The sequence below is a fragment of the Schistocerca americana genome, chromosome 7, assembly GCF_021461395.2.
Source record: "Schistocerca americana isolate TAMUIC-IGC-003095 chromosome 7, iqSchAmer2.1, whole genome shotgun sequence".
Classification (NCBI taxonomy): domain Eukaryota; kingdom Metazoa; phylum Arthropoda; class Insecta; order Orthoptera; family Acrididae; genus Schistocerca; species Schistocerca americana.
The window spans coordinates 342451017-342475373 of record NC_060125.1 but is presented as its reverse complement, the minus strand read 5'-3'; the positions used below and the strand labels follow the sequence as shown (position 1 = coordinate 342475373).

Here is a 24357-nt window from a genome sequence, read left to right as displayed (position 1 = left end):
AAGGCTTACTTGTTAAAGTGATTGATTTCAGGGAACAAATTCTTAGTCGCCTGTAGCCTTCCAAAACATACCGCAAATCCGGCGTAGTCTTGCAGCTCTTTGCGGACATGTCCGAGGAGAAACTCAGCCAAATTTCAGGAAGAGACATTCACTAGTGTTCCTGTAGCTCTTTATGTCAGCTTGTAATACACTGTATCTCAAGTTGATTGAATCGATTGTGAGCACACCAATAAATAAATTTGGCTGGATTACAAGTCAGGCGTGTCCACATGGAGTAGTAGGCTAGTTTGTTTTTATTTTAATGTATCCGGTAGTTGTTGCAAAAGCGTGGCCGAAACGCATGACAAAACTACGTTTTTCCTTTTCAAACATCCGTCATTTTGTTATTTTCACATATTTCAAAAAGCTGTGTGCAGTATCTTATAGATTAATAAACGTGTTTGTTTTTTAATTGCAGATAATATTTGCAGACTGCAGGTCTTCTTCATAGACACACCTCATTTAGGAGAGAGCAACTTTTAACTTTTCAGCTGAGGGGATTAATGATGACTGAACTTTTTTAAAAGATTAGAATTTAGTTCCAAGAATCAATAAATAATGTGCAAAAGGATTTGAGTTCATTGCTTCACAATTTTTTCCAGTAAAATCGCAAAAGTCTCAGTCAACCTATGGGTTGACTGAGGTGAATGGAAACTTAACGTATAGTTTCAAAAGATTCGGTCCGGACATGAGGTCTGACGGAGACGGTTTTCCCAGACAGCCTGTGGGGCCTTTTTGCCATGAAAGGCGTACCTCCTTGGACACTTGGTCATTTTTGTGAGACTCTTGCATAATTTACGGAGGTAAAAATGTTACAATAATAATGATTAGCTTTTTACAACATTTAAAATAATGTAGTTGAGCAGGAAACTCGTGCTCGGTTAAGTTGACTCTCTTATACACACAGTGCATTACCAGAGGTGAACTACATGCCAAATGTCAGACAAATCCCACAGCTACCTGCAATAGAACCTCGAACAAGTGCATCTGCACATGTTTATTTCTGACAGACACTAAATCTGCTGTCGTAGCGAATTATCATAATACCTTTGTCTTCCAAGTGATTAAGTCATGCTGTCTATTCTTTCCTAATTTGCTCTGCGATCTCTTCATGCCTGCTGCTCATCTCATCGATAGCCAGACAATCCAAGAAATCATAAGTTCTTCGGTATGAAACTTGGACAACAGTGACGATAAAAAGGAAGCCTACCTTGCAGCTGACTATAAACTAACTTGTCCTTTTTCATTCACACTTTCATTTATCCCTCATGGTTGTTCCGTTTATTGTAGGGTACTCGTCCATTTACGTACTTTGTCCCTAGCTTTCACAGCATTTAGAGAATTGTGCTCGCCCCTACATTATCAAAGTTTTGGTTTTTGCTCTTATTGTTGAGCACTTTCTGGCAGTACGTTGTACTCATTCTTCTAAAACAACAGGCATTTTATTCTGATTTACATAAGCTTTCGCTAAAAATCCGCTAAACGACAAAGTAATCTATGTATTTTTATAGTATTCTTTCTATTAATAAGTGCACAGTGTGACTGCTTTGGTAGTGATTTCCGAATCCAAAGAGCCTATGTTTCTGTATTTTCCAATACCCTCCTGTATTGTCCTTTATACCAGTCATCAATTTAAACCTGTTGGTTGTCTCACCATTCATATGATAGTACACATAAATACTGCCTCGTATCTCCCTTGGCAGAGTGGTGATGCTTTTGTCAAGCTTTCTGAAGAGCCAAATTCCGATACCACTTACTGAATCAATGACGTCTTACCTATTAATTTCTTTATCGTTTTCTACCACACTAAAGAACATTTCTTCTCTAGTGTAAAGAACTATACTGTACTTTCTTCCCCTACCTACTATTTCTTTCTCCAGTTCCCATAAATATTCTGGATGTCAAACCCTTTACTTAACTCTTACCCAAAATCTCATTTAATCTGTTCTATATATAAAGCAGCAGAGTGTATGGGTCCACCTCCATAGCTGAGTGGTCGGTGTAGATAGCTACCATGCAGACAAAGCAGTTCGATTCCCAGTGCTGCCAAGGATTTTTCCATGGTGGGAGGACTGGCAAGAGGTGACCTCAGCCTTGCGATCCCAATTGAGGACCTACTTAACCAAGTAGTAGTAGCTCCATGTTCTGGAGAGTCTGCAGGATGGCCTGAAAAGCCTGTAAAACTGCCAGGAGAGTAATGTGCTGACCAGATGTTCCTCTATCTTTCTTTCTTTCGCTTACGCCATAGTCCCACAGCAATTGCAGATATGGTGTGGTTACAATGGATTTTGCAATGTTAGTTTCTAGGGATGCCAGATGCCCCTCGTGCCACCACCCCATATCCCCCAGGACAGAATCATTGTACCGCAACTGTCTGCATCTAGTGTAAATCGTGAAATAGTGCAGACATGTTTCAAATGTCTGTGACGCGTGGAACGGAGGCGGAACGCGGGGACCAGCCCGATATTCACCTAGCAGGATGTGGAAAACCGCCTAAAAACCACATCCAGGCTGGCCGGCACACTGGCCCTCGTCGTAAATCCGACGGGAGGATTCGATCCGGGGCCAGTGCACTTATCTCAGTCCAGGAATCAGCGCGTTAGCGCTCTCGCCTATTGTGGCAGATTTACCAGATGTTCCTCTATACCACATCCATATGACACCTCAAGGCAGAGGATGACATGACGGCTGGGCAGACATCCCTTAGGCCTTCACAGCCTGTCGAGGAGCTCGTTTATGGTATATGTGTGCATGTGTGTTTGTCTGGGATCTCCTCCCAAATTCCTCAATCGATTTCACCCAAATTTGGCACACAAACAACAGACCTCACTATCATCAGTACAGTGGGTTCTATAAACTCCTAGTTCCAATAGTAGTGGAAGTATGGGCCTTGATTTATAGGCTACATGGATGACAGGTATGTTGTGTGGAAGCAACAGTGACCTGCCAAAACAACCTGCTTTGCAGTGTGGCATACATGTCAGGAACAAGAAATGGTTTACCATACTGAGATGTAGACTGCCCTACACAACAGGTTTATCGTTTTGGAGTACTATCAACCAGCTTTATTGACCATCTTTGCGTGCTGGGCTGTACATCAGAGGCAAAGAAACGATTTTCAAACCCATGATGTGAAGCCAGCCTTGCACAGCATGCATGTTGTGGGAGTAGTATTGGACTACTTCATTGAACCGTATCACAGAGCCTACTAGTAGCAATGAGCATGGCTGATGACAGATCGAGATGGGCAGAGGAAGGGCTAGACAGAGGGAGGGGGAGGAGGACATTGACAGAGCGAGGGGAGGAGAGGGAGTTGCATGAGGCAAGTAGAAGGTGTAGAGGAGTAGTTGGCAGACGGAAAATGAAGAGTGTAAGGTGGACAGGAAAAGAGGGAATGGGAGGAAAATATGGTCAGAGAGAGCAAGGTAGAGGAAATGGGGAAAGAGAGGTGGATGAGGAGATGAAGGGGAAGAGAGAGTGGGGAGGATAGAGTTGGGAAGATGGTGTGAACAAACAGACGGAGGAAGAGATGGACATGGGGAGGGGAAGAAAGAGATTTGTTGAATATACTCGTACAGGGTAGCCAGAAACAGTCTGAAAAGTTTATTAGTTTCAGAGTAGGTTGAACTGAGAAATAAGTGTTAGGAAAACAATTCGGTACGTCGCGTCGTTTCCGATCTAATTAGACTGAATTTAGCCAGTCAGGCCGTTGCGCGCGTGATTTCAAGCGACCTGCCAGAGACTGTGTCACGGAACGTGTTCTTCGTTTCGTTTCCTAAAACCAAACAAGAGAGCGATACAGAAAATCGACATAGGATGGTAGTAACGACTGAAGTCAAGCCGAAGGCAGAGCAATCTCGTCCGCTATCGTCTACTGCATGAGAAGAACTGGCCCTAATTGTATCTGCCGGTGCGCTTGAAGTTGCGAGCGCAACGGCCTGAATGGCTAATTTGAACGCTAATTAACTCCGAAACGGCGCAACGTATCGAATTTTTTCTTAATAATTATTCCTCATTACAACCTACCCGGCAGCGTTCTTACAAACGTTTCAGACTGTTTCTGACGATGCTTTAGGTGCGGAAAGTATCTACAGGCAAAGCCGCGAGAAAAACGCTATAAATAATATAAACAGCATTAGTTATCCATCATTTTAGACTTTTCTTTATTATAATTCTGGTCCTGGTACAGAATGCTTATTTGTAATCAGTATATTAATTTCAGTCGGTAATGACTGTCTTCGGACCTGAGTAGAAATGTGTTGCATTACATATATCGAGCTTACATATATCACGCCATTACATATGATGGTGCATTCAAAATCGTTAGCTAATTCAGTTTCGTCAAACATAGAATTATGGTATGGAAAGAGCACCACAGAATCGAACAAGCTGCACATGGAGAGAGACTCAGTCATTTTAGTGGGGCCACTGAGACAAGTTGATGAGCCATGTAAGGTTACTAATCAGTTAGTTGAAATCTATACTTCTATGAAGGATTATCATACAAATACCACTAATGTTTCACAATGTTAGAAAATAAAAACTCACGAGTTGAAGCCACTTCCACAAGTTCAGCATGCACTAAATTATTGCCGAATACATTGCTTTACATGCTACAATTTTCAAAATATTCAACATAAGCTCCTCTGGAATAACATGTAAGATATTGAGTTATTCTTTGCTACTGACGACTAAGTAGACAATATTCGTTTCAAACACAACATTTCCTCCTGTCTTACTTTTGTCAGTCCTACTCCAAAAATCAATCACTTTGCACATTGGGAAGATGTGTGTCGGTTGGCGTCCTTGTCATCCTGAGCACTGCTTGCTTGAAAGTACCGTCCGTAAGAAGTTAACGGGATCAAACGGTATGAGATAGAACCTTCTGCCCCCTTGTGTTGAACTAGTATTATTTTATTGTAGCCATATTATGTTCGTGTTAGGGCTACGCCAAAAATGAAATACTCCTTCTCAGGCTACAGCACTTAAAGATCAGGTCTCAGAAACTCCCATTATTCTACTGATAAAAATAACGTAGAGCGTAATGATGAAACAGAACTTTCAGTATATGCTGCTTCCATCAAGCCAAAACTATGTCGAAGTATTTTACCTTTTAAAATGGCTTTGAGCACTATGGGACTTAACTTCTAAGGTCATCAGTCCCCTAGAACTTAGAACTAATTAAACCTAAGGACATCACCACATTCATGCCCGAGGCAGGATTCGAACCTGCGACCGGAGCGGTCTCGCGGTTCCAGACTGTAGCGCCCAGAACCGCTCGGCCACCCTGGCCGGCTTTTACCTTTTAAACCATCGCCTAAAGAGAGGCCACGTGCAAAAGAATGGAAAAGTCGCACTACGCAAAATGCAATTGCCTTAAAACGCTCACTTATGAAAGTGATGTTAACTGATAAGGAGCCGCACAGGGTGGAACAAAAACACTTAACAGAACGTAGAAAAACCTAGAAAGAAAAAAAAAGTAGCAGTGTGTCTTTCATTTTAAGAGATCTGCATTAACCCTCTACCTCAAGACTAGACATTGTTGTGAATGTCACATATCGTGGGATGAGACCTGTTCAGACTTTGAAGGCGGAATATTTATGTACGATTTTTGTTAATGATAACCTGTAATACAGAGCTGTATTAATTTGTAACACAGTGATTCTTTCATTAAACTCTGTTCAGCAAGAGGAGAACATTATAATGTTTAATCAGTGGAATGCCTAATACTATCTAAGTATGTGCACAGTCCAGTCATATTAATGCGGCCATCACCATATGAACCAAGGGCCTACCAACGATGTCTCCTCAACGACGTTCAGTGAACTTTGCTGCGTGTAGGCCACCGCAGCAGGTGCGTTATCATGTATCAATGGTAACTGCTGTTCATAGGCTACGAAGGCTGAAATTTGCAAGCCAGTACCGCAACGACGTCCACCGAGAGGCGCAGGTGGCCTTTTCAAATGGATGACATTTTAGGCTGTTAGGAGAGATGGCCATTGGCGCTTACAGCGTGAAATGTCTGAAGGCAAACTCCCTGCAGTAATCGCCGGAAGCATCCAGGTCGGAGGAGGGAGCTTTATTGTCTGTAGAAGTGGTTTCTTAGCATTCCCTGGGTGATTTCGTCATTTTGGGAAACACAGTGGGACAACACAAGGACGTACCTATCCTTAGGGACCACGTCCACCTGTACATGCAGTTTCATTTTCCCCTGCACGATGGCTTATCGCAGCAATGTTTGACACAGCTCTTAGTGTTCGTGCTACGCGTGTGGTTCCAAGAGCACCAGGATCAGTTTACCGAACTCCCCTTATAACACCACAACTCTGTTCAAAAATGGTTCAAATGGCTCTGAACACTATGGGACTTAACTTCTAAGGTCATGAGTCCCCTAGAACTTAGAACTACTTAAACCTAACTAACCTAAGGACATCACACACATCCATGCCCGAGGCAGGATTCGAACCTGCGACCGTAGCGGTCGCGCAGTTCCAGACTGTAGCGCCTAGAACCGCTCGGCCACACCGGCCGGCCACAACTCTGTGGATGATCATAAATTTCCTACGTGTTTTACGACGTTTGTTTCATTAGTTGTACTGAGTACTATTCTTGTGAATATGTTGTCAAGTTACAAATTCTATTGTTATTTAAGAAAGAGAATACGGATGGAATGTTAACATTTTGTGAGTAGACACTCCGCCCTAGTCAGGACAAAGATATTGTTGAAGAGTGCAATAAATTGTAAATGCATTACCGCTGGGTGTGCGAGCGCGCCGAAAAAATAGCAGTTCGGAGTCGTGAAGAGACGATTGGTGTCGTGGGTTGTGTGTATTCTCCGGTGTGGCTATGCAAAACTGCGGAGATAAAAAGTCTGTTTCCGAAGTGCGGAGCAGTGAAAACTGAAATGGTTGGTATACGGATGTCTAATATGGGCAAGCAGTGGCATTTATTGGGCTCAGTACAGATGTAGGAAGAGTAATTCACATAACATCACGTGTATTGCGGGTCCTTTTTATTGGCTATGGTAAGGCATGATGATCAACCTGTGCCCTATTTTACCGCTATATGAAGCCACTCGACAAACCAATGGCATCATAAAGTGAAGTAAGATCTAGACTTTTTATAACTAGAATTGCAATAGACTGACAAGCGTAGTTGGAATTTTATTACTTAAATAACATTGTTCTCGTGCATATTGTCACGTAAATAATATTCCTAAGTCATAATCCAAGTGGTATCCATCCTATCCCTTTATATGAACTGAGACAGTCAGAAAATGAAGTGAATATTGATTTATTAGTTTATCAAAACATAATTTTTTCAACTTTTGGATAATTACACAATATTGAAATCTTTGACTGTATTATGAATAATGACAGAAATAGAATGATGCAAAAGCCAGTACTAATTCATTTGCTAAAAATGGAGTAACTTTCATAGTAAAATATTGGTACTAAAACACTGAATTTCACTGTCAAAACACACTTCTAATTTATAGCTTGTGGCGTAATTTATAACTTTTATCACAAAGAAATATCAGAGTAACTGATAGGTAAATGACAGTCCTTGCCAATGAGTAAATTCAAACAATCTTTCTGCTTGCTACAATTACGACAGTCAGTATTACGGTGAGTAACGTAACAAAAAGTTTCTGTCCACAGTCAGTAAACAATCTTACTTTTATTTATCATTGAAAATTAATATAATATATTGTATGTGTTTCCTATTGGATTATTATTTGACTACTGTGACATGTGTGGTATTAAGTACTTGAAAGTGTGCGTTAGGTACTGTTCCTACGTTATGACGCCAATAACTATTCTTATATAAGATTTCTTACGATTATAAAGTTCAGTTAAAATTCAGTTATTCTGCTTCTGGTGAGGAACCGGCAACCGTTGGTTATTTTCATTAATGACATACTTTGAAAATCTTTTTTCCAATTTTTACACTTACTATTGCTAACTAAAAAACTAATTTACGTAATGAAATATATAAAGTTAACAGAACTTTGTTTCTAATCTTCATTGCTAAAGTACTGAGCAGTGGCGATTCGGTTATAACTTCGTCTACTTCCCTCGGTTTTGCATTATTCTTCGAAGTAGATGCCTTTATCGCACAGATTAGGGACTTTAGGTACACGGTCATATAGAACAGCATAATTAGCCGGAGAGGTAGGCGGGTTATACCCCGACAACCAAACTCACCGGATTTAACCACAAACGTGGATCTGTGGCATCACCTAGATAGCTCTGTTTTCATCATGGATCCTCAACCAAGAAAAATAGCACAGCTGGTCACGGCGCTGGAGTCTGGTATGGTTCCAGTTTCCAGAACCTCAAAGATTCTCTTCCTGCACGTCTTGCAGACTTCCGCACTGCAAATGTAGTTATTCGAGCTTTTGATAGGTAGTGACATTAGTGTGACTGGACAGTGTAAAAAAATCAGCACTGTCATCTTTACCAAGGTGAAAGTCATCTTACCCCAGAACTGGAGCAAGATGTCGTCACTTTTGCACTAGGTTTCAAACTTGAAAATTTGATTGTCATTATATTAAAATTTATACAACTAGATACTAATCTATTAATAAAGGCACAGAAAAAATTAATAAAGATGATCCAATGACATCATCTTGCCCCAACCGTCCCTGTCTCCTGTCTTTCTATAAAGCAAGAGACCGAAAAATAGAGTAAGATGAGAAGAAAACCAGAGTACCCATATGACATTGATTGAGAGTGAAAATTGCCCAAGAAAAACTCACACTCGACTGCTCGCAAGGCCTCCAGCATTCCAAGAGAATCTGGTGCTCGGAAACCTTTAGCTAGCAGCAGCTGCGTGTGGACTAGCCCATAACAAAAAAAGAATAAAGACGGCGAAAGAAATGAGGCAGTGTAAGCGCTCTCCGCAACAGCATCCATTCGGCACGCAACATTAACTTACACAATTTCTCGCAAAATAATGAGCAGCAAGCCCCGCCGGACGTACAATATTCTGTACTCTTCTCCATGGAGGGAAGATTTAAAGCAATTTTCTTGCTTGTAGTGAGCCGGGATTGCGAGCGCGCACTTGATTCGCGTCTTTTTCTTTTCTTTTCTGAACATGTACTGCGCCGTATTCCATCTGGAGCAGGTAGCCGAGGGTTACCTTAAAGGTCAAGAAAGAACATTCCCCGTCTGGATTATGGCACTAATCCCTGTTATTTAAAGGCAGATAAGGAACACTGCAGCCTATTTCGCGGGGCTGCGAGACTAACTAATGTACGGTTTAGACAAATAAATTTTCTTTACGACATTTATATCTCTCGCTGGCGTACTTTTCCAGTATGTCGCCAGACGTAGACAACCTGAAAACTTCGAAATGCGTCTACTAAGGAACTAAATCAACACCAGGAAACCGTATTTATAATTCAAGAGTAGGCAATTAAAAACAGAAATTCCTCTTTGGAATTTGCATCTGTGTGAATCGCAGTAAACTGCATGGCACAGCGTTCTGTCTATTACTTCGTTTATTAAGGCTTTCTCCCGCTTCATTGTTGTATGGAGCGTAGAAATAATCATTGCTTACTAGTCTACGTGTGACCTGCATTCAGTCCAATTTTATTCTCACGACCTCAACGAGATCTCCTTTACCTGATCTTAGGTGATCGTTCCTCTTAACTGTCATACTACACGCTGTTCACGCTTAATATTTCTATGGTACGACTGACTTCAGCTGCTGATCCTTAAAGGTGTAGTGAGATAGCATCCTTACGTTTCCTGACGTGCACTGCTTTACATCTCTCCACATTAATACACCACTGGCCATTAAAAATGATACACCACGAAGACGAGGTGCTACAGACCCGAAATTTAACCGACGGGAAAAAGATACTGTGATATGCAAATGATTAGATTTTCAGAGCATTCACACAAGGTTGGCGCCGGTGGCGACACCTACAACGTGCTGACATGAGGAAAGTTTCCAACTGATTTCTCATACACAAACGGCAGTTGACCGGCGTTGCCTGGTGAAACGTTGTTGTGATGCCTCGTGTAAGGAGGAGAAATACGTACCATCACGTTTCCGACTTTGATAAAAGTCGGATTGTAGCCTATCGCGATTGCGGTTTATCGTATCGCGACATTGCTGCTCGCGTTGGTCGACATCCAGTGACTATTAGCAGAATATGGAATCGGTGGGCTCAGGAGGGTAATACGGAACGCCGTGCTGGATCCCAACGGCCTCGTATGACTAGCAGTCGAGATGACAGGCATCTTATCCGAATGGCTGTAACGGATCGTGGAGCCACGTCTCGATCCCTGAGTCAACAGATGGGGACGTTTGCACGACAACAACCATCTTCACGAACAGTTCGACAACGTTTGCAGCAGCATGGACTATCAGCTCGGAGACCATGGCTGCGATTACTCTTGACGCTGCATCACAGACAGGAGCGCCAGCGATGGTGTACTCAACGACGAACCTGGGTGCACGAATGACAAAATGTCATTTTCTCGGATGAATCCAGGTTCTGTTTACAGCATCGTGATGGTCGCATCCGTGTTTGGCGATATCGCGATGAACGCACATTGAAAGCGCGTATTCGTCATCGCCATACAGGCGTATCACCCGACGTGATGGTATGGGGTTTCACTGGTTACATGTCTCGGTCACCTCTTGTTCGTATTGACGGCACTTTGAATAGTGGACTTTACATTTCAGATGGGTTACGATCCGTGGCTCTACCCTTAATTCGATCCCTGCGAAACCCTACAGTTCAGCAGGATAATGCACGACCGCATGTTGCACGTCCTGTACGGGCCTCTCTGGATACAGAAAATTTTTCACTGCTCCCCTGGCCAGCACATTCTCCAGATCTCTCACCAATTGAAAACGTCTGGTCAATGGTGGCCGAGCAACTGCCTCGTCACAATACGCCAGTCGCTACTCTTGATGAATCGTGTTGAAGGTGCATGGAAAGCTGTACGTGTACACGCCATCCAAGCTCTGCTTGACTCAATGATCAGGCGTATCAAGGCCTTTATTACGGCCAGAGGTGGTGGTTCTGGGTACTGATTTCTCAGGATCTATGCACCCAAATTGCGTGAAAATGTAATCACATGTCCGTTCTAGTATAATATATTTGTCCAATGAATACCCGTTTCTCATCTGTATTTCTTCTTGGTGTAGCTATTTTAATGGCCAGTAGTGGATCTAATTTTCAGACGCGGTACCTTATGTCAAAACCTACTGTGATATTACCCAATAAAGCTTTCGCAGATGAAACCGAATTATCTGAGGAAAGACTGAGACTGCAACTATAAGTCACTGTTGTGCGTCGTAAATAGTCTCATTACATTTCCCCGGGCTCTGTGCATGGATCTCAATTCAGGTTAACCTACTGTGTTCTGGTTGCCACGAAATTTTCCGTCCAGTCGCAAACCAGGCCATATATGACATAAAACGAGTCTCTTTTGAAGACATAGGTTTGGTATGGAACCAAAAGCTTTTCGGCAGGATAGGAACATCAAATTATCTCATGCGTATTAAGAGCGTGAATTGGACTGCACAACATCAGGGACTTCAGTATCCATGCATGCTTTCATGACAGTTATTTTGTTCTAAGTAAGCCAGTATTCTGCAGTCATAATACGTAATAAAATTTAATATAAAGGGCAATCAGATTAAATCAAGACATGTGGAAAAAACAGTAAGTAAATTGTTCATTATTTCAAACGTTAGCATCATAACTGTTAATGCCTATATTTATCCCACAGTTAGACAAGACTGTCAATGCCTTTGTGGAAAAGAAAAAAACCACCCCCGCCTCCACCACACACACACACACACACACACACACACACACACACACAGACACACGCGCGCGCGCGAGGACATGGACACACACCCACGCGCACACACACACACACACACACACACACACACACACACACACACACACACAAACACACACATACACACATCCAGACATGGTCACACACACACACACACACACACGGACATGGACACACACACACACACACACACACACACACACACACACACACTGACGTGAACACACACGCACTATCATTACCAGATTACGCAAACTGTCATCACTCACCACCTCCATAATTCCGCTCTACTGCTGCCCTCTAAGTTTCCACAATATTTCACGTAAACTAAAAGCACGGTTAAATACAGCGAACAGCAGAGGTTGTGACATACATCCAACAGAAAAATTATCAAGGAAATAGAATGCATAAATGCTCAGCAGACATGCACAGAAACTCACTCCATCTAAATCCGTTAGTGACAATAAAGTGAGTATTAACATAACCTGAAAGTGATAAAATAATACGGCAAGTATCTCAAAACAAAATATTTGTAGCTAAGTATACAGTTATGCCACAGTAGACTACTGAAGTCGCCTTAAGAAATTAGGTGAATACGTTTGTTTAAAAAATATAAAAAACTGAGTTGAAAAAGGCGATTAATAATTATTGTCTTCTACAATTTACGTAAAAGGTGTTAAATTGGACAAAAGTAAAGTCATGCATTTGTGTTCGTGGTCGCTGGTAATCGTGATGTCCAGTTTTCGGAGTCTCAGGGACGTTAGATGTATGAGGAAAGGAATTTGTTGACTTCGAGAAATAAATGTACTATTGCTAATGAACATTATCTTGGAAATGGTGTGATATGAAAATGACGGGGATGTGGGGCCCAGATTAAGATGTTGAAGTGGAGAGCAGAGGATCTTTGGAATGTGGAGAAAAGTGAGTATTGTATTAAATCTAGAAAGATGGATAGACACCTGGACGTATTCCGTCGACAACTGTAGGAAGTGGCTAAAATTTCGTTTGCGTACGATAACGAGGGTGTACGAGTGGAGTGAAGCGGGGCAAGGTGCATCATAGAGGTGTATGGAAAGTATGTCAAGTGCACGCTATTCGAAGATTTGGAAGGAGTAGTAGTTCTGTGGTGGAATGTAACTCTAAGCTCATATTCGTACAAGAGAAGATAGTTAGGATTAAGACAATGCAGCTGTCAGAATCCGACAGCGGAAAAATCGAGGCATTTTGAGACTACCGTTTATATTTGCGCGACATTGCTGCTCGCACTGGCCTGAATCGCATGACTGTCATGTGTGTACGGAATTGACGGATTCAGAAGAGCCGTGCTCAACACCATGCAGTATCTCAGCAGTCCCACTCGACTAGCTCCCGATAGGACAGACGTATTGTGCACTCGGCCTTGTAGGATTTACAGCCACGTCACGTGCCTTGCGTCAGGAAAGGGGCATGTTTGCAGCAACACACGTATCCATAAGGGCTGCGCAGTGACGACGTCTGGAGCACCGAGGCAGTCGGCACAGCAGTGGCCACTGTGGCACCTTCCCTTGAAGTGGCAGCAGAGAGAGGCTCCTGGAGGGCTGTGCTCCCAGCGGCAACACAGGAGGCAGGCGTGGCAGCACGTGCCTTTGCTGACGAGTCTCGATTGTGCATACAGTATCACGAAGAACATATCTGTGTGTGTGGAACCTCCGAGGAGAACGAATGTTGCCTCGGTGTACTCGCCATCGTTATAACACGTAGCCATTGCGTACATAACACGACCATCTCTGATTCACATAACTGGTATTTCGATAGCAACTGTTAAATTTCTGACGCTTTAAGTCTGGTGGATTTGTCCTGTCTTCGAAATCTCCGTAGTGTTATCTTTAAACCAGACAATGCAAGCTCTGATGTGACCATAGCTCAGTACAGATGGTGTTGGGCTGTTGCCATGATGAGCACATTTTACAAATTAATCACGCTCTGAAAACATGTAGTCATTGGTTTCTGAGGGAGTAGCATCCCACCACTCACAAGCCGCTACATTTAATCTATGGCTTAGAGCAGAATCAGTATGAGACAACTTACAGGGTGTTTCAAAAATGACCGGTATATTTGAAACGGCAATAAAAACTAAACGAGCAGCGATAGAAATACACCGTTTGTTGCAATATGCTTGGGACAACAGTACATTTTGAGGCGGACAAACTTTCGAAATTACAGTAGTTACAATTTTCAACAACAGATGGCGCTGCAAGTGATGTGAAAGATATAGAAGACAACGCAGTCTGTGGGTGCGCCATTCTGTACGTCGTCTTTCTGCTGTAAGCGTGTGCTGTTCACAACGTGCAAGTGTGCTGTGGACAACATGGTTTATTCCTTAGAACAGAGGACTTTTCTGGTGTTGGAATTCCACCGCCTAGAACACAGTGTTGTTGCAACAAGACGAAGTTTTCAACGGAGGTTTAATGTAACCAAAGGACCGAAAAGCGATACAATAAAGGATCTGTTTGAAAAATTTCAACGGACTGGGAATGTGACGGATGAACTTGCTGGAAAGGTAGGGCGACCGCGTACGGCAACCACAGAGGGCAACGTGCAGCTAGTGCAGCAGGTGATCCAACAGCGGCCTCGGGGCCGGCCGAAGTGGCCGTGCGGTTAAAGGCGCTGCAGTCTGGAACCGCAAGACAGCTACGGTCGCAGGTTCGAATCCTGCCTCGGGCATGAATGTTTGTGATGTCCTTAGGTTAACTAGTTCTAAGTTCTAGGGGACTAATGACCTCAGCAGTTGAGTCCCATAGCGCTCAGAGCCGTTTGAACCATTTTTTGAGCGGCCTCGGGTTTCCGTTCGCCGTGTTGTAGCTGCGGTTTTAATGACGCCAACGTCCACGTATCGTCTCATGCGCCAGAGTTTACACCTCTATCCATACAAAATTCAAACGCGGCAACCCCTCAGCGCCGCTACCATTGCTGCACGAGAGACATTCGCTAACGATATAGTGCACAGGATTGATGACGGCGATATGCATGTGTGCAGCATTTGGTTTACTGGCGAAGCTTATTTTTACCTGGACGGCTTCGTCAATAAACAGAACTGGCGCATATGGGGAACCTAAAAGCCCCATGTTGCAGTCCCATCGTCCCTGCATCCTCAAAAAGTACTGGTCTGGGCCACCACTTCTTCCAAAGGAATCATTGGCCCATTTTTCAGATCTGAAACGATTAGTGCATCACGCTATCTGGACATTCTTCGTGAATTTGTGGCGGTACAAACTGCCTTAGACGACACTGCGAACACCTCGTGGTTTATGCAAGATGGTGCCCGGCCACATCGCACGGCCGACGTCTTTAATTTCCTGAATGAATATTTCGATGATCGTGTGATTGCTTTGGGCTATCCGAAACATACAGGAGGCGGCGTGGATTGGCCTCACTATTCGCCAGACAGGAACCCCTGTGACTTCTTTCTGTGGGGGCACTTGAAAGACCAGGTGTACCGCCAGAATCCAGAAACAATTGAACAGCTGAAGCAGTACATCTCATCTGCATGTGAAGCCATTCCGCCAGACACGTTGTCAAAGGTTTCGGGTAATTTCATTCAGAGACTACGCCATATTATTGCTATGCATGGTGGATATGTGGAAAATATCGTACTATAGAGTTTCCCAGACCGCAGCGCCATCTGTTGTTGACAATTGTAACTACTGTAATTTCAAAAGTTTGTCTGCCTGAAAATGTACTGTTGTCCCAAGCATATTGCAACAAACGGTGTATTTCTATCGCTGCTCGTTTAGTTTTTACTACCGTTTCAAATATACCGGTCATTTTTGAAACACCCTGTATCTACATCTAAGTCCAGTTCATCTCACTGCTCAGGTGGGTTAGAGCCACTGTTGCTGCCAGAGTCAAAATCTTCTTAATCCCTCAATTACCTACAAAATTTATTACGAAGTTTATGTCAGTCTGCGTTTGCATGAATGGTTTAATGGCTTTACTGATTTCAGGTTAGTAGTCATTATAAATTAGTTGATGGTTGTGTCAAAGTATGTTAGGAGTGTATATTTTCAAGACGCTATACGAGAGTTTTCTTATGTCTGATCATAGGCTTTCCCTGTGAATTAACTGTTTCTACTGTTCTCGGGTCTCCAGCTGGGTGTAGTCGTTTCCAAACCACGATATTTCGACAGCGTTCCTTGCCGACATCTTCAGGTGATACCTGCAGACTGAGCGCCGCCGCTGGATCTCATCCCCTTTATACTCTGATCGCTCCCCACCCCTTCCCCCGCGTCCTGCCGCATGCGGCGCTGCGTGCAGGGGTGGTGGGGAGGAGCGGGTTGCTGGCTGCTGGATGCGAACTGTGGACCATCAGATGTCCTGTGGCCTTCGTCGGGAGCGGAAGTTTTCTTGTAGGACACTCACAGAAAAATTGGCTCCTAAAATGTTTTGAGGTACACATCGGATGGGCTATTGGTAATGACTATTCGGTTGAAAGCATTAAAAACATTTAATAATTAACGTAGGCATTGACTGAAACAAAAACCTATTTATCTCAGTAACATGACTAACATGTACTACCATATTCAAAAGTATCCGAACAGTATCGAAATTTTTCAGCACTACCGAGATGATAGAAACTAATATGTCAAGACGAAAAGATTTTGTAGCACAAGATTTCAAACCCGGAACTTACGGCAGTTGTTTTCTAGCCATAAACAGACTTTAAATATCGGTGTGTTTCACCAGTATCGAGACGTGCGTATGTTTGAACTGGAAATAAAGTGACGAATAGATCTGGTTCAAAATGGCACTGAGCACTACAGGACTTAACTTCTGAGGTCATCAGTCCCCTAGAACTTAGAACTACTCTAACCTAACTAGTCTAAGGACATCACACACATCCATGCTCGAGGCAGGATTCGAACCTGCGACCGCAGTGGTCGAGCTGTTCCAGACTGAAGTGCCTAGAACCGCTCGGTCACACCGGCCAGCGATACGTTAACTATTGAATTCCTTTCACCAGTAGTTTGGAGTAGCAAGTTTGAACCTCGAATGACATAATGAAAAGTTTTGTGTCTCACTGGTGGTGTAATAGGCACCAATTGTTGCTGCTGACAACACACGGAGACATGTGAAAAATCAATCCCTATTTTCCGCTTGTAGTCTCGAGTACACATGCTACAGCTTGAAATTTTTTGATAATGATTCGAACCCAGGAACGCACATTTCGCATGGACGCTAAGGGGTTTTTGAACCTTGCGGGAAGAACTAAATTATGGAAATGTTCCGTCCAAAAAGGCCAAATCCCGCGAAAGGAGACATCTGAGACCCACTACGAGGTCAGTACGAATATTTCAACAACTAAAGTTCAAATAGAATAATAAATAAGTGCTTCGTGACCTTGCATTATGAATGGTTCGTTAATAAAACAAAATATCTGGTCTAAGAGATTCTTATTATGGTGATTTCGCTTGTGTCATGGCCAAACCTCCACAGGCTCTGCTCCAATGGATACCAAAGGGGCACCAAGATTAAATTTGGGACCACGATGCTTACATAGTTCAGTCGTTGTCAGTAGAGATGAAGAAGGTATGTCCATGACTGTTAAAAATGGTTGCTTGAACTGTGAATCGAACCCAGGTCATAAGAATACGAAACTAGAGTCATCCCAAAAGAGTACCGAATTACAAAACTATCGCATAATCTTGTCGTAACAATGAGCCCACCACATTGGGTGAGAATGGTAACTCTTTGGGGTTGTTCAAAAAATTTAATGCCTTGCTCGCAGGCTTCGCTATCCACCAGTTGGCTCGGCTATCCGATGCGTAATTTCGACTTGATTATGGAATCACCGAAATAAAATCACATAACGGCTATATGCACGAATTGGCAAGGTAATAGGATACGAAAATTTCTACTCGAACCATTACTCTCCAATTGGGCTGTTGTGGTTCTGTATATTTTAGTCCTCTAGTGTCAAAGGTGGAGCAGTGTAAAGGCAAAAGCAAATTATCTTTATTTTTAAATCTGGTCCGGCACAAATAATTTCATCACCTTATTTCAAGCTGTTGCATGTGCACACCAAACCACAAGCGCAAAATAATTATGATTTTTGATTTGTCTCCTTGCGTTGCCAACAACGACGAATGGTGTTTGTTTCAACTCCCAGTCAGACACAGAACTTTTCATTATAGCATTTCAGATTCAAACATTTCACTCCTAGCTACTGGTGAAAAAAATCGATACTTAAAGTATCTTCGCCTCCCAGTCATCACAGAACTATTCGTCACGTTAGTCCCAGTTCAAGTATAAGTGCATCTCGTTACTGGTGAATTATACTGGTATTTAACGTCTATATGTGGCTACGAAACAACAGCGATAAGCGTCGTGTTCGTATCCCGTCAAGGCAAAACTTTCTTGTCCAGTCATTTCAGCTATAATCATCTTGCTACTGGTGAAAAAATTCGGTATCTAACACTTGGTTGTGCTTAATAATCAATCGATTACGCACTGGGTTAGAAACCCAATACAAAATTTTGTGCCCCTTCGTTTCATGTCCAAACATCCGCCCACTTTGTTATTTATGACAAACCATGTTTAAGACCTTACGTCGTTAGTTGACAGGGGGAGTAGTTAGTGGATGGGAGTGCCGAGTAACTGACAAGTACAAAAGTTTTCATCATGTAATTTCAAGTTGAAATTTGGTTTTTGAAATGTTATTTACTGTAATACTTATGAGTTTACAAAGCGTTAAAGAATGGGTCGTCACTATCGTCATACTAATTTGCATCTGAACTAATTGTCAAAGGGACCTCTAGTGGTCTCTTGTAGTAACCATTTCGTTCACTCAAACGACTGTACCGAACACAGATTAGAGGACCTTCTACATAGTTACATTACGAGCGTTACGTAGAAATCAGACGGAATGCAATTCATGTCGTTCGGATACTTTTGAGCATGATAGTACAAAATTAATCACGAGTTTTTCCTTTTCCAACGTATCCGCACGTAAGTGAAAATTCATTTACGTTATCCTTCCTGGTGTCGCAATATCAGTGCCTAAGGGTGTAGATTTTAATTATTTCGTTCATTACTTGTGTTTATAATCCTCTTTACGAATATGCGCAGAAGTGTGTATTGGTCTAGTATGAGTAAGTTTTAAGCCAATGAATTGCTTTTTACGTCGACCGTAAAACACCTACAGTATTTATATTCTGGGTGGTATGTCTGGTGTGACTATTAGTAACTGAGACACGTAGCATATCTCCCTCTTCGAAAGTAATATAGTTTTCTTGAAAATAATCGATATTTTGGCCAATACTTTTCCCATATGAATCCCATATCGTTATCTGTCGTGCATCGTCTCTTTCCTCACTGAAGCAACTCTTGTTTGGCAGCTTTGAACTGTGCTAACACTTCTCGTAAATTATCTTCATTAAAGGCAGTTGCTTTGCCCATCGGGGATACTATTCATGAATATTTCAATATAACAGTTCGTATTTGTTGTGAAATGCAGTACCTGCATAGTGAATACAGGAAAAGTAATGTTTCAGAGGTTCGAGATACCTTCGATTTCATCAGAATCAAATGCTTCTACAGACACTTGTGCTCGCGTTTTACACGTTCAACGAAAGACGCAAGTCATTTGCATCCAGTGGCTGTTCGTCTGCGCTTGTTGCCGTATGCTTTATGTAGTTTCGTAGATAGAACGAGCAGACGCTTCCCACTGACAACTTCTATAAAGGTACAGCTAGCCACAGCCTGGCCCCCAGTTTTATGTTCTCCCTAATTAAAATAGTTGCTTTTATGGCTGCTCTGCTCCCTGGTACATAAATAAGTAAACCCTCCACGCTGTCGCACCGAGGTACTGCCTTACAATAACTCTGGGACGTCACACACAGAACCTAATTAAATTACCGTGCTAAGCGTGTTTAAATAATTATTGTGCTGCATGGCTATTACGTTCCATAAAAAGCAAACGTTAGTCTTATTTATACCGCTACTTAAATCCTTCACATCCTTATTAACTCTGATAAATGATATGTGGCCATATTTTGATGTGATACATCGATATAATAATGAGATGTGACTTGCTTTTCAAAGACGTTCATTTAGGAAGCTGGCTGCTACACCGTCGTTATTCTAAACTTGACGCAAATTGTAAATTTTGCTCTTAAATATAGACCACTTACGACCATGAAGTACTACAGGTAAGTACAGAAGTTATGAATACTTATTTCTTCACTGAAAGAAACCTGACAGCGTTACAGCTACAATCCTAAACAATCCGCTACCAGTCATAACTCAATGCGCTTTATTTCTAACATGAGCATCTTCAGGTGAAAACATTCACTTTCGTCTTTACCACATTCATTGTTGGAGTTCAATGTCCGACATAAAAAACAAGTTATGGAATATTGATTAAAGAGGTGCAAGCGAAACCTTGTGTGGGGCGGTGGATAAAAATATGTGGTCTGTTTTCAGCTTTGAACGTTGGGTAGTCTTGTGCGTGTTTTGGATACCACAACCTTTTACAAGGGACAGAAAATTATTTGTGCAAACAGCCAGAATGTGATGGAGAACGTACAGTTCATTAATCTTCATTCCATAGGCTCACAATTCAGCTCGCCGAAACTTAACTAAAATGTTGTAATTCTCTAAGAATAATACATAGGAGTCAGGAGTCGTAGTGATAAATAAAAGTCTGGCATTTAAATGAGCAGTATATTATGACAAAATTTCAACGGACAAGAGGTAGTTCTGTAAATCATTAACACTTGTTCTATCGTATTCAGCTCTCGATACAGTTCAGAGAATTTCTACTCTTTGTTCCTAATTACGTTAGGTTAATTTCTCGCCTTAAAAATGGAGAATAATCCTGCTCGTCTTCTCTAATGCGAGCATAGCGGGTGCACCAAAAAACAAAACATCGAAATACGAAACAACGGCTTTCCAATCAAATTCTTAATGTTAGTAAGTTCATATTTACACATGGTCACAAGATATACGCGATATCTCATTCGATTGAAAAAAACTCGTATCAGTCGTCATTGTTTAGAGGAGTGTAACGCATTTCCAGATGACTGGCTACAATCGAATAACCTTAGAAGTTCGGACACTTAGGTCTTTATATACTGTCTCTGGTACTCCACAAAGGACAGTGAGGCAGCAGTCAGACACGAAGTACTTCAATAACGTTAATTGAAACCAACAACTGCATTGTAATTCAACATCGTTTATTCAAAACATGCTACCAGTTTCGATGCCTAAAAGCGTCATCTTCAGGTTCCAAGATTATTCTGCTGTTAAAGAACGAACCACATTGACAAAGACCAACGGAGTCTTCAAATGGAAACAGTAGAACTTATTAAGCATGTTTCGCCGGAATGCGGAGTCGAATGCAACATGGACAAAATCAATTGGATTCCGTATGTTCGTATCAGTTAACACTGGTGGGCTTGTTGCTGCTACGAAGATACGGAATCCAATTGATTTTGGCCCTGCTGCACTCAGATGCAGATGCCTGCGTAACGTGCTTAATAAGTTGTACTGCTTCCCGTTGAAGACTCTGTTGGTCTTAGTCACTGCGGTTCGTACTTCGGTGGCAGGTTAAGCTTGGGACCTGAAGGTGATTGGCGGATGCAATCCTCTACTTATGAAACCTGCTATACAGGGTGTTACAAAAAGGTACGGCCAAACTTTCAGGAAACATTCCTCACACACAAAGAATGAAAATATGTTATGTGGACATGTGTCCGGAAACGCTTACTATCCATGTTAGAGCTCATTTTATTACTTCTCTTCAAATTACATTAATCATGGAATGAAAACACACAGCAACAGAACGTACCAGCGTGACTTCAAACACTTTGTTACAGGAAATGTTCAAAATGTCCTCCGTTAGCGAGGATACATGCATCCACCCTCCGTCGCATGGAATCGCTGATGCGCTGATGCAGCCCTGGAGAATGGCGTATTGTATCACAGCCGTCCACAATACGAGCACCAAGAGTCTCTACATTTGGTACCGGGTTTGCGTAGACAAGAGCTTTCAAATGCCTCCATAAATGAAAGTCAACAGGGTTGCGGTCAGGAGAGCGTGGAGGCCATGGAGTTGGTCCGCCTCTGTCTCGATACAATCGTACCGCGCCACGGCTATTTCCCCGTTCTAATCCATACATCAAATGGGCATCTGCCAACACTGCATTTGTAAACATTGCACTGACTGCAAAACCACGTTCGTGATGACCTCTAACCTGTTGATGCTACGTACTGATGTGCTTGATGCTAGTACTGTACAGCAATGAGACGCATGTCAACACAGGCACTGGAGTCAACATTACCTTCCTTCAATTGGGCCAACTGGCGGTGAATCGAGGAAGTACAGTACATACTGACGAAACTAAAATGAGCTCTAACATGGAAATTAAACGTTTCCGTACACATGTCCACGTAACATCTTTTCTTTATTTGTGTGTGAGGAATGTTTCCTGAAAGTTTGGCCGTACCTTTTTGTAACACCCTGTATATCATATCAGGACAAAGTGAGCCATGGTAGCCCACCCAAGAAACTGAGCACAATGGTCACAGTGTGTGGAAGGGAATTGTGCTGCAGCAGACTTCACTCTTCAGTCATATCTCTGACCCAAAACATGACTGGGCAGCAGCAGCAGTTTAGGAATTCTGTGTGGCAACGTTCAGCATTGATAGTTTGATCTTCAGATAGTTTCGCTGTACTGATTACGTCGTAGTTGACTGCATATTGGTCAAAATCATCTTGTTCTTGGAAGTGTCTTTTTCTGGGAGATGGACAAGCCAGTGAATACCTCCCCACTATCGCTTAGGCTGTGGATCACAGCAGTAAGAGCGCATCTCAGCATCTGCCTACAGTTTCCAAAAGAGTTTGCTATCGCAGCAACAGTTTAAACAAATTTTTGAATAAATAAATTTTATTAATAAACGTGACAAAATCCTAAAAGAACAAAATCAAACGTTACTTTAACCTATATTATTATAGTTCTAGCTTGATATGTTCATTTAAAAATGAAATCCATTCTTCTTTTAATTTGAACAAGAAGTTCAGTAATTTTCGCCTTGATCTCCGGATGTTGACCAAGGGATTTTTCCTGCAGTGAAAGCGTAGCAAGCGCATTTAGTCTTTCCATATTCATACTGCTTCTTACAGTTGTCATTACTATCTTCAGTGCCGAATAGCGGCGTTCTGTGTCTGATATAGTCAAGGGGATCTGTATCAGTTTCGTAATTTTACTAAGATTATTTACATTATTTTCCCATATAAATTTCAGCGTCTCAATTTAAAATATTCGTCAATATCGGATCTACGATAGATTACTTTTAATTCAGCTTCAAGCTTATCTTTCTCAGTCAGGAAATATGCTTCATTGGTAAATACTACCTTTTTGTAGGAACCTTACTCTTAAACCTGTCGAAGCATTTCTTGTTGAACAATTTTGCAGTTACTCAGTGTTTATAGAATGAATATCTGTCAACTATATCAACATATATCAGTCACAAACTTATTTAGCTTCTGCCATGAGTGTATTTGAAGGGTTCTCAAAGTAAGTTGAGTTTCTTAATCCTAAAGAACAGGTTTTGAAATTTGTTATATTTTCCCTAATTTCTAGAGATTGCATTTGGCTGAACGTTATTTCAGTAAGAGGCCTAATTTGACGAGAAATTTCTGAGCAAAACTTGTAATTATCATCATTCAGGTATTTTAAAGTTCATGTTACTTCTGTAATGGTTTGATCTGCAGACTCTTATAAACTATGTTTCTGATCTGTATGCTGAAGTTCCAATTTGTAGAGGAATCACCTGGAATGATGGCGTCAATACGCTTCTTGAAAACGGAACATGCTGCGGGAATCTTGGGAACATATTGGAATTGTCAAAATATCGGAGAAATATTTTCTTGCGAATCGTGTAAAACATGCTGCATTTGCTTGAACTCGTTCTTTTTTGACTTTCATGTAATTCGCACTATCCAATGTTTGAGTTATCATTTTTTGTCCATTTCCTTGTTGTATTATGTGGCTTTGTTGTAAAACACATTTCGATATGCCATTTGTTATTTCATTTTCTGGATTAAAGAACTCCCAAAAACGTTCAAATATTTCTCCATTCGATACGTATCGTAGAACAAGAACACGTTGTGTGTATTCCTGAACATTTGTTGTATCATCAACCGTGACAGCCACAAGGACGGTCTAAGCTTCGTACTTATCTCTTCATGATACAACTGTAACAGGCAGAAAAGGTATATTATTGTGAGTGGTCTTAGAAACATCATTGAGGCCTTCACTAGTTTCTAAGTGATTCTTGAGATATGAAATTTAATTGAGATGCAACATTTAGGAATCCTTTCAATAACCCTGGATATACTGAACCATGTTTTTCGTCGTGTCCACGTAAGGGGGTTTCATAGTTTCCATAACAGAAAATTCACTCTATTGTTATTGTTTTCATCCTTTATATCATGCTTCACTAA

At 41.9% G+C, this 24357-nt stretch overlaps 1 pseudogene; it reads right to left on the bottom strand.

Annotated features, from left to right (window-relative positions):
* Nucleotides 1–22886: 22886 nt before the first annotated feature.
* LOC124622919 overlaps nt 22887–24357 on the bottom strand; it is a 52464-nt pseudogene continuing 50993 nt past the window's right edge.